Here is a 10,771-nt window from a genome sequence, read left to right on the forward strand (position 1 = left end):
GGAAATGGACTGTGCAAGTAAGCACAAAGCAAAGCAGCAGAGGGGCAAAAAAAGCAAGTGGCAGAGTCCGGAGATGAGGCACTGCTCGCGTTTTGGTGGGGAACACAGACCACAACAATGTCCGGCGTTCGGAAAGGAATGTCAAAAGTGTGGCAGAAAGAATTACTTCGCCAGGGTCGGCAAACAGATCCAGAGAAAGATCCACTGTGTCAACAACGACGACAGTGATGCTGCAGGTGACCTCTTCTGGAAATGGTCTACAGTGCAGTGAAGAATGAGGATTGGACTAGCGAGTACACTGTAAATTGAACAAACATCTGTTTAAAGCTGGACACAGGCACACAGGCCAACATAATGGCTGAAACTGACCTTGCCAGGTTGGAGATTCAAGCCATTGTGAACACCACGGACCGAGTGAAACTGAAAGCATACCAAGGGGAGGCTATCCCTACAAAAGGTGAGCAATTTGGTGTGCCTTTTGTAATTGTGCAAGGTAGCAAGCCACTCGTAATTGGCCTTAAAACATGCAATGCATTAGGTCTGGTAAAATGTGTTCATGAGGTAAAAAATGAAAGTGACAAGGGCACAGGAAATGGAGAGGATGATTATGTTGATGTTTTTCAGGGTATTGGGAAACTTAGTCACTCACAAAATTGAGCTAGAAAAGCCAAACAAACCAGTCATTCATGCAGCTAGGAAGGTGCCACTAGCTCTATGGGGAAAACTAAAAGCAGAGTTGAACAGATTACCTTGGACATAGAAAAAAGAGAGGGACCTACTGAGTAGGCACACTCACTCGTTCTAGTAGAGAAAAAAGATGACTCACTTAGGCTATGTATGGATCCCAAAGAGTTGAAGAGAGACTGACATGCCCTTTCCGAACACATTTTTTTTAACATTGGGAGTTTGAATCACAACCGAAAATAGGTGTGGTTTTAAGAATTCAAAGCTATTGGCTACTGTCTTCTTGGGTGGGTGGGGCTCGGTACCGCTCGTCACTTGTTAAAAAATGTCGGAGAGGGAGATCCTCTGCGAGGATTACAGTTTCGAGGAGGATTCGGTGATACAAATAACTGTTAGATAGATGATAGATATTTAGATAGATAGGTAGATAGATAGATAGATAGCAATACGTCATAGCAAGATCGATAATAAAGTCTCAGCAATATAGCACAAACTTGAGCCAAGTAGCTAGCAGGAGGGGGTGAAAGAACGGCTTCTCCGTGGTTTTATAGCATCTCGCTACGGACACACCCGATGTGCAAATTGACTGGTGTCTACGTATCCACCAGCACAATTTGACATTGGACACCATCTACAGTCAATCACAGATCTCTCTTGAGTGGCCACAGACGCGCTGTTTTGGCCACTGAATTTCTCCGTGGTCACATTCAAACTCGGAACATAGCCTATCAATAGGAATTTTCAGATGTTGATGTCAGTATCACTTTAAACATAAAACGAGAACACTACCAGCTGCCTAAAAGAGGGGAGATATTTGGTGAAACAGCAAGCACAAAATACTTTTCTAAACTAGATGCGTCCTCAGGGTTTTGGCAGATAAGTCTAGATGAATAGAGTGTCAAACTCTGTACATTCAACACTCCATTCGGAAGGTATTCTTTCAAAAGATTACCTTTTGGGCGGGCTTCTGCACCTGCGGTGTTTCATAGAACAAGCCAACAAATTTTTGAAAGCGTTCCAGGTGTCAAGGTATACATTAATGACATATTGACATGGGGCAGTACAATTGACGAGCATGAACAGAGGTTGAAAATAGCCCTAGACGCAGCCAGAACTACTGGCTTGAAACTGAATGCAGGCAAATGTCAGTACAGACAAGCAGAAATCACTTTTCTTGTGAAAAGCTGACACAAGACGGTGTAGAAATTGACCAAAGCAAAGTCATAGCCATTAGGCATATGCCTGCACCAACCGATAAAGAGGGTGTTCAGAGATTTCTTGGTATGGGAAACTACGTAGGCGAGTTTATACCTAACCTCTCAAGCCACACCAGTCAGATGAGAGGTCTGCTAGTGAAAACTTCTGACTGGAGTTGGGGCAGTACCCATCAGAGAGAGTTTGATGAGTTGAAAGAGACTTGATGGTGAAGCACCCGTCTTAAAGTTCTATGATGAAAAACATCAAACCAAAATTTCAGCGGATGCACCTAAATCACGGATAGGTGCAGTGTTGCTGCAGAGATACGACACTTGATGGCGCCCAGTAGCTTATGCCTCAAGCGCATTGAAAACCTCAGAGTGCAATTATGCACAGATAGAAAAGGAAGCTTTAGCTGTTGCATATGGATGTGAAAAGTTTCATGTGTTCAGCTATGGTAAAAAAGTTTGGGCTGAAACAGACCACAAGCCGCTAATGGCCATAGAAAAAAAAGGCCTAGCGAACACACCACCTAGGGTACAAAGGTTGTTCCTTAAAATGCAGAAATATGACATTGAGCTTGAATACAGACCTTGTAAAGAACTGTTAGTGGCAGGCATGCTGTCACATGCATGTCAGTTTGATGAGGAAAAGCTGTCCAGTCTCAGCTGAGATGTGGACCATCATAGATAGGGCCACGGCTGAGGACATAATGCTTAAAAGTGTAATTAAAGCAATCACCCAGGGTTGGTCTGTGCACTGTCTACCTGCACCTTACCACCAGTTCAGGGATGAGTTGTCAGTATTAGATGGCATTCTGTTTAAGGGTCCTAGAATTGTGATTCCTAAGGTTTTGCAATGTAGCATGTTGGATCAAAATACATGAGGGATATCTTGGTATGGAGAAGTCTAAGAGAAGGGCCAAAGCAGTACTATACTGACTGGGTTTGGGTTTGGACATAGAGCAGACCATACGTTCATGTGAAACCTGTCAGAAACATAGGGCCAAGCAGGCAAAAGAGCCCATGTGGGTTGAGAATAATGAGGTGTGTTAAGCATGGAGCAAAGTGGGCGTAGATCTGTTTGAGCTAGAAGGGAAAACCTACATGCTTGTGGTTGACTATTTCTCAAACTACCCAGAGATGGCGCTCCTGAAAAACATAACAGCATCGCAGGTTATCACATATATCAAGTCATTTTTTGCGCATCATAACATATCTGATTATGTAATGACTGATAATGGACCACAGTTCAGCTGTGAGGAGTTCCGCAACTTTGCAAAGACCTATGAGTTCAAACATGTGACTTTGAGTCCAAAGTATCCATTGTCTAAATGGTCTCATTGAAAATGAAGTGAAAATTGTGACATTGCTAATCAAGAAAGCTGTTGATTCTAAAACCGATCCTTATTTAGCACTACTGAACTACAGTTCAACTCCACTGTCACACGGGCGGTCACCAGCTGAACTGCTGTTCAGCAGACAGTTAAAAACCCGGAGCCACATTACTAGAAAGTGAATTTGTACTTGACAAAGGGTTAGTTGGGAGAAAACAAAAGGACAAACTGAAACAAAAAATAAATTATGACAGAGGGTTGAAAGAACTGAGCGAGCTGAAACCAAATGATAGGGTCAAATTGCATGATGGAAAATACTGGAGCCTAGAAGCTAGGGTACTGCAGAATGTAGCTCCAAGATCTTATGAGGTGCAAACACAAGAAGGGGCAACATACAGGAGAAATCGCGGACACTTATTGAAGGTACTTGAAAAGGAACAAAGTGTTAATGAGGAAATAAACGTGAATTGATAATGCAAACTTGCCTGTAACTGAAACACCAACAAATGTCACTAAATAAACAAGCATATTCAAGATGGTGTTGCTACAAAGTGAGCTAAACTTATGTTATTTTTGCTGCACTTTAGCTACAACCTTCCAGCTTCCTTCCCACTGGCACAGCGCACAAGCGGGAGACAATATCCACCTTGTGGGGGTCTGCAGCCAGACTCTTTCCTAACTATCTGACAGACATGTCTTAGGCAAAATTCTAAAGTTTTTCACAACCTTGAATCCATAAATTGGTCTATCTACTTCGTACAAGGATGGTCAGAAAATAGACTAGCTAGCCAATGGTAGCTAAAACAACACATGATACTATCTACTAGCTATCTACATTAATCAGGAATCAGGAACATTTTATTGAGACAACATTGAGACCCTTCCATTTTAAACTCATAATTTCGAAATTATCAATGACAGTTATGCAGTAGCTGTGTCTGGTGATGATGTCGCCATGCCTGTGTCAGGTTGAACCTGTAGAGCAGCGCTAACCCAGCTGCAACTGCTCTTTCAATAACTTCAGCTAATTCGCCCGGACTAGCCATTTTGAGGCTAAGGCTAAGATGCTGTTAATGGTGTTCACAGCTTTGGCCGGATGCGGCTGAGACCACCCTTCTCCATGGAAAAAACAAAAACTGAGGTCACACATAAGGGGTCGTGGTCAATTAGCATATTTTTGTACTTTTAGATTAAACATTTATTTTTGACATTTATATTTATATTTAACATTTACATGTATAGGTTTAAATATTTATATTTATTTACATGTATATTTAACATTTACATTTAGGTTTAAAATTTTAATTTATATTTAACATTTAAATTTATATTTGACATTTTTATTTAACATTCACATTTATATTCAACATTTACACATAGCATTTATATTTACATAAAATATTATTTATAATTTTGCTTTAATGTTGTCTTATTAGTTTCATTACTTTTGAAAAGATATCACAATATTTTACATGAATTTCTCACTAAATGTTTAAAAAAGTGAGTTGAAAATTGCATTGCATTTTATTACATTTGGCAATGCTAAATGTGCAAAAACTGAGCAGGAAAACAGAAGGTGCAACTTTTTACAAATGGCGCCCCATATACGTTGACTTATCTGTTTTGCAGTCTTGTACCCCTTTTTTTTTTCCTTAACAAGGAACCAACAATTTTTTCAAAGCAGTAGTTTTTTTGTTAGCTACTTCTGATGTTTAATGGTCTTTTCAGATGTTAAGCGACACTCTGCCTGCATACACGCTTGGATCTGCGGGGTCTCGGTGCACTCCTTGTGAATAGAAAGGCACACAAGCACTCCGCGAGTAAACACCGTGCGCTCTAATGTGGTAACCATGGAAACGGCTTCGGTGCACTACTGTGTCTCTGCTGGTACAACTGTATAAGGGTTTTTTTTTAGGGAGTTGTTCCTTATCCGATGCAAGGGTCTAAGTACAGGATGTTGTGTTGCTGTAAAGCCCCTTGAGGCAAATTTGTAATTTGTGATATTGGGCAAATAAAATTGACTTGACTTGACTTATAGGCTATAGCAACATACCAAAATATCCATCCATCTATCCATTATCCGAACCGCTTATCCTGCTTTCAGGGTCGCGGGGATGCTGGAGCCTATCCCAACAGTCATTGGGCGGCAGGCAGGGAGCCACCCTAGACAGGCCGCCAGGCCATCACACAGAGCCCACACACTCACACACACACACAGACACATTCATACCTAGGGACAATTTAGTATGGCCAATTCACCTGACCTACATGTCTTTGGACTGTGGGAGGAAACCGGAGCCCCCGGAGGAAACCCACGCAGACACGGGGAGAACATGTAAACTCCACACAAAGGACGCCCTGGGATGACCCACCAAGGTTGGACAACCCCGGGGCTCGAACCCAAGACCATCTTGCTGTGAGGCGACCACGCTAACCACTGCGTCACCATGCTGCCATACCAAATATATCTTCTGAATATATTGAAAGAAAGCGTCTATAAATAAATGACATATCTACTAACTTTCAAATTAGCTCAGTTAGTTAGTTTACTAGTAAGGTGACTTGAGTTTAATTGAGTTGATTTAGCTAGCTAATTCTCTGTGCCAAGTGTTCAGCCATATGGACTGGCATCAAAGAGTGCTGTTCCAGTTTATGCTTCAATTTATGACCCAGTAACTCTCAATGCTGTTAGGAGCGATTCAGATTTTGCATCTTTTGTGTGCACAAATTCATTATTTTCAATGGAGATGCACAACCGAAAGCAATGCTGTCGTGGTGCACGTTCATTGTGACACAGTTGCTTTTTTTGGGGGGTGCATCCGTGGAGCACTGAGATGGAAAAATCTCAGCTTTATCCAATGCAAGAAGCGCACCGTAGGTCATATGAAAAGAATTAACTATAATCAGCTCTACAGGACTTACTTCACCCTTTCCATTCAAGGACAAATCAAGCATTAAAGTTACTGTGAGGGATTTACGGTACTGGGAATCCATTTATCTTTTGTTTTAAAATGTTCTTAGTTAAAGATAGAACGAGTAGGATTTTCCCTAAAAATCAATGTATCCACTAATACAAAAAAAACCCCTCTCACTTCATCCTCGGTGGCCACTTGGGGTCGAGTATGACTGTCCTCCCTCTGGGTCCCCAAGTGGGCGTAGAGGCCGATCCTGGAGCCACATAATGGGAGGACACCTGCATGTGACAGCTATTCATATGGAGTGGCTGATGCGCCTGCAGCCACCATTGCAGGGGGTGGCCAGAGGTCAATGGCATGAAGAATCAAGACGATTGGGGACCACCCTCTGTTGCAGCCTTCATCTGCCTTCAATGCCGTTGTGGCCTGGAGACATCTTCCACCAGTCCCCTCGTTGAAGTCTTTGTTGGATCGCGCTTAGTCTGGAACCTCTCCCTTGACCTGTCTGTCTTGGATGACCCTACCAAGAGCCAAGCTATGGACGGCATAGCTCTGGGGATCATTGGTACGTGTAAGCTTCTCTACCACGGCAAGGTGGCGATCCAGGAAAAGTATCAATCATCACTTATGACCCGCTATCAGCAGAGGCCCTGTCCTCTGCCTGTATTTTCTTATTTTTCCCATTTTGCTGTGTACAGGATATTTCTGGGCATTAACCTTTGTGCAGGGGGACTCTATAAATATTCGGGGGGCAGCCCGGCCGGACTCGGGGGGGCACAGGGTGTAGCACAGGGCCGGGTTGTCACAGCCGGGACGCGAATTCGTGTATTCCCAATACCGCAGGCGGCAACGTTAACCAGTCGACAAAAGGGTCCGACCCGTTAGCCAAGGGCTAACATGTCTACTTAATCGTGTACGTTACACTACCCCCCTCCTTCGGGATAGGGCGTCCCCGGCCGGACCGTCACAGCCAGGGATCCCACTTCTGACACCAATGTAGCGAATTCGGGGGGCAGCCCGGCCGGACCGTCACAGCTTGGACGTGAACTCATGTATTCCGCACTGCGGGCGACAGCGTTAACCAGTCGACTAAATGGTCCGACCCGTTAGCCAAAGGCTACCGAGCCTATTCATCCGTGATCATTCATTGCTCCCTTCCTTCGGGAAGGGCTTCCCCGGCCGGACTGTCACAGCCGGGGCGCGAAATCGTGTATTCCGCACCGCGGGCGACAGCGTTAACCAGTTGACTAAACGGTCCGACCCTTTAGCCAAGGGCTATCGAGCCTATTCATCTGTGATCGTTACATTGCCCCCTTCCTTCAGGAAAGGCTTCCCCGGCCGGACCGTCACAGCCGGGGATCCCACTTCTGACACCAATGCAGCGAATTTGGGGGGCAGCCCGGCCGGACCGTCATGTTGTCGGCAAGATAGCAAGACGTCGTCGGCAAAATGGCGGTGCGCATAGGCACAGCGGCTCAGTGCTATTCTTTTCGGTGCATTTTATGGCTGTCTTTGTATGTTTTGTTGCTTGTCTTGACGACATTCTGCTGGGCGAACAACATCTACAGCCAATTCGATCTCCTAAAGATAGGACTACAGAACGAGCAGTCTGTTACTGCAGAGTTTCTCTGCTCCCACAACATACATAGCCAGGAGTCCGGGTTCTCCGTGGTTTACCATCCCAGCTGGCGGGGGGCGGAGGCAACGCAGGGACAGGAGGCAAAAGCGAGGCTGTAGAGCCAGCGTGTTGGTCAGCCTAAGGAGGCAGCCACACAAGCCGCTGCTTCCTAGTATTTTCCTAACCAACGCTAGATCCCTCTCAAATAAGATGGACGAACTGAAGTTACAGGTTGCAATGGACAAGACCATCAGAGACCTGGCTTCATTCATTCATACCGGATACAGCTATTGAGCTAGCAGGCCGCACAATACACCATCAGGACAGGACTAGAGACTCCGGTAAGACCAACGGAGGGGGGCTATGCATCTATGTAAACAACAGCTGGTGTACCAACACAAAGACTGTAGACAGCTACTTCTCCCCAGACCTGGAGTACGTGAATGTTAAATGCAGGCCCATATATCTTCCCGGGGAGTTTACTGTGGTCATGATAACTGCTGTGTATATTCCACCAGATGCTAATGCTAGCTCGGCTCTTGGACATTTACATAACACCATTAGCAACAACCAGAGCATGTATCCTGAGGCTGTTCACATCATAGCGGGGGACTTTAAACATGCTGATTTAAAAGCAGTGCTCCCTAAATTCCATCAGCAGATTAAGTGTGCTACTAGGGGAGCAAATACACTGGACAAGGTCTACTCCAACATCAAACAGGGCTACAGGGCTAAACCACTACCACACCTGGGCCAGTCTGACAATGTGTCCCTCCTCCTAATCCCTGCATACACCCCCTCAGGAAAAGTGCTCTTACCACAACTAAGACTGTTAAAACATGGCCTGAAGGTGCCTCTCATCAGCTGCAGGACTGCTTTGAAAGAACTAACTGGGATATTTTTGAACATCAGGACCTGGAGGAGTATACCACAACTGTCCTGTGCTATATCAAGAACTGCATGGACACTGTTACCGTGGGCAAGCAAATCCAGGTTTATCCCAACCAGAAGCCCTGGATGACAAAAGAGGTCCAGAGCCTGCTGAGGGACAGTAACACTGCTCTCAGGTCTGGTGATGGGGCAAAATACAGTGCTGCCAGAGCCAACCTGAAAAGAGGCATCAGAGAGGCCAAGGCAGCTTACAAAAATAAAATTGAGGACCACTTCAACAGCAACAACTTAAGGCAGGTGTGGCAGGGGGTTAAGCACATTACCAGCTACAAATCCAGCAACCTCACAACTACTAACAATGACACCTCACTGGCAGAGGAGCTTAACATCTTCTTTCCCCGCTTCGAGGAGAAGCCACCAGAGGCAGCCACGTTCCATCCACCAGCATACAGCAGCCTCATTCTCATGGTGGAGGAGCATGAGGGGGGGCGCACACTTAGGGCGGTGAACATGAGGAAGGCTGCGGGTCCCGATGGCGCCCCTGGAAGGGTGCTGAAGGAATCTGCGGACCAACTGGCGGGGGTCTTCACCAAGATCTTCCACCAGTCCACCATCCCACCCTGTCTGAAGTCATCCACCATAGTCCCACTGCCAAAAAAGTCCACTGTCAACAGCCTGAATGACTACCGATCTGTGGCACTCACACCTGTCATAATGAAGTGCTTTGAGAAACTGGTTCGGAGTCACATCGTGTCAAGCCTCCCACCCACTTTCGACACACACCAGTTAGCCTACAGAGCAAATAGGTCCACAGAGGACGCTATAGCTACATCTCTCCACACCGCCCTGACCCACCTAGAGCAGCAGGGGAGCTACGCCAGGCTGCTCTTTGTGGACTTCAGCTCTGCATTCAACACCATCCTCCCCCACAGACTGGTGACCAAACTGACAGAACTGGGCCTTGCTTATTCCATCTGCCTCTGGATTAAGGACTTCCTGTCTGAGCGCCCACAGAGGGTCAGAGTAAGCCCCCACATCTCCTCAGCCCTCAGCCTCAGCACCGGCTCCCCACAGGGCTGTGTGCTAAGCCCCCTACTCTACACCCTGTACACACACGACTACACCCCCCACTCACTCCAGCTACACCATCGTCAAGTTTGCAGACGACACTACTGCATACTGGGACGAGGTGGAGTGGCTGTCAGTGTGGTGCAGGGAAAATAACCTGATCCTCAACACCTCCAAGACAAAGGAGCTGATTATAGACTACAGGAGGAACAAAATGGACAATCATTCCCTTTTCATCGGCGGGGACTGTGTGGAGAGTGTCTCGGACTTAGGGTTTCTGGGCATACACATAGAGGAGGGCCTGACCTGGAGCGTTATCATCACAGCGTTGGTTAAGAAGGCAAAGCAGAGACTTTAGGATCCTCAGGAAGAACCACCTTACCACTTCACTGCTTGTGTCCTTCTACTGCTGCTCCATAGAGAGCATACTGACCTACTGCATCTGTGTCTGGTTTGCTAGTTGCACAGTAGCAGAGAGGAAAGCGCTCCTTAGGGTCAGCACCACCGCCCAGAAGATTATCGGATGCCCACTCCCCTCCCTGGAAGACCTATACAGTTCCCACTGCCTCAAAAAAAGCCCATGGCATCCTCAAGGACCCATCCCACCCAGGACACCATCTGTTTGAACTGCTGCCCTAGGGCAGACGTTACAGGACAATAAGAGCTCGGGCAAACAGATTAAAGAACAGCTTCTATCCCCGAGCCATAACCGCACTAAATGCTGCTAAGTCTTGATGCCTGACTTTTTGTGCAATATGTTGGTGTCCAGTAGAATGTAGAAATTAATGTGTGTGTGTTTTATGTTTTTCTCTTTATACTGATCTTTGCACTGATAAGAACTGCACTTTCAAATTTCGTTGTACCTGTACATTGACAAAGTTCTATTCTATTCTATTCTGTTCTATAAAAACATAGCAACCAGGTGCCAGATCAAGATCGTAAGCACTAGGGATGCAGTGACTAACCGATTCCACTATTAACCACACTTTAAAATATCACTGTTTTGTAACTGTAAAGGCTCAGCTACACCAAGTGTTTCTGTTCTCATGGAGGAGTTGGATG

This window comes from Lampris incognitus, chromosome 4 (genome assembly GCF_029633865.1).
Source record: "Lampris incognitus isolate fLamInc1 chromosome 4, fLamInc1.hap2, whole genome shotgun sequence".
In the NCBI taxonomy this organism is placed as follows: Eukaryota; Metazoa; Chordata; class Actinopteri; order Lampriformes; family Lampridae; genus Lampris; species Lampris incognitus.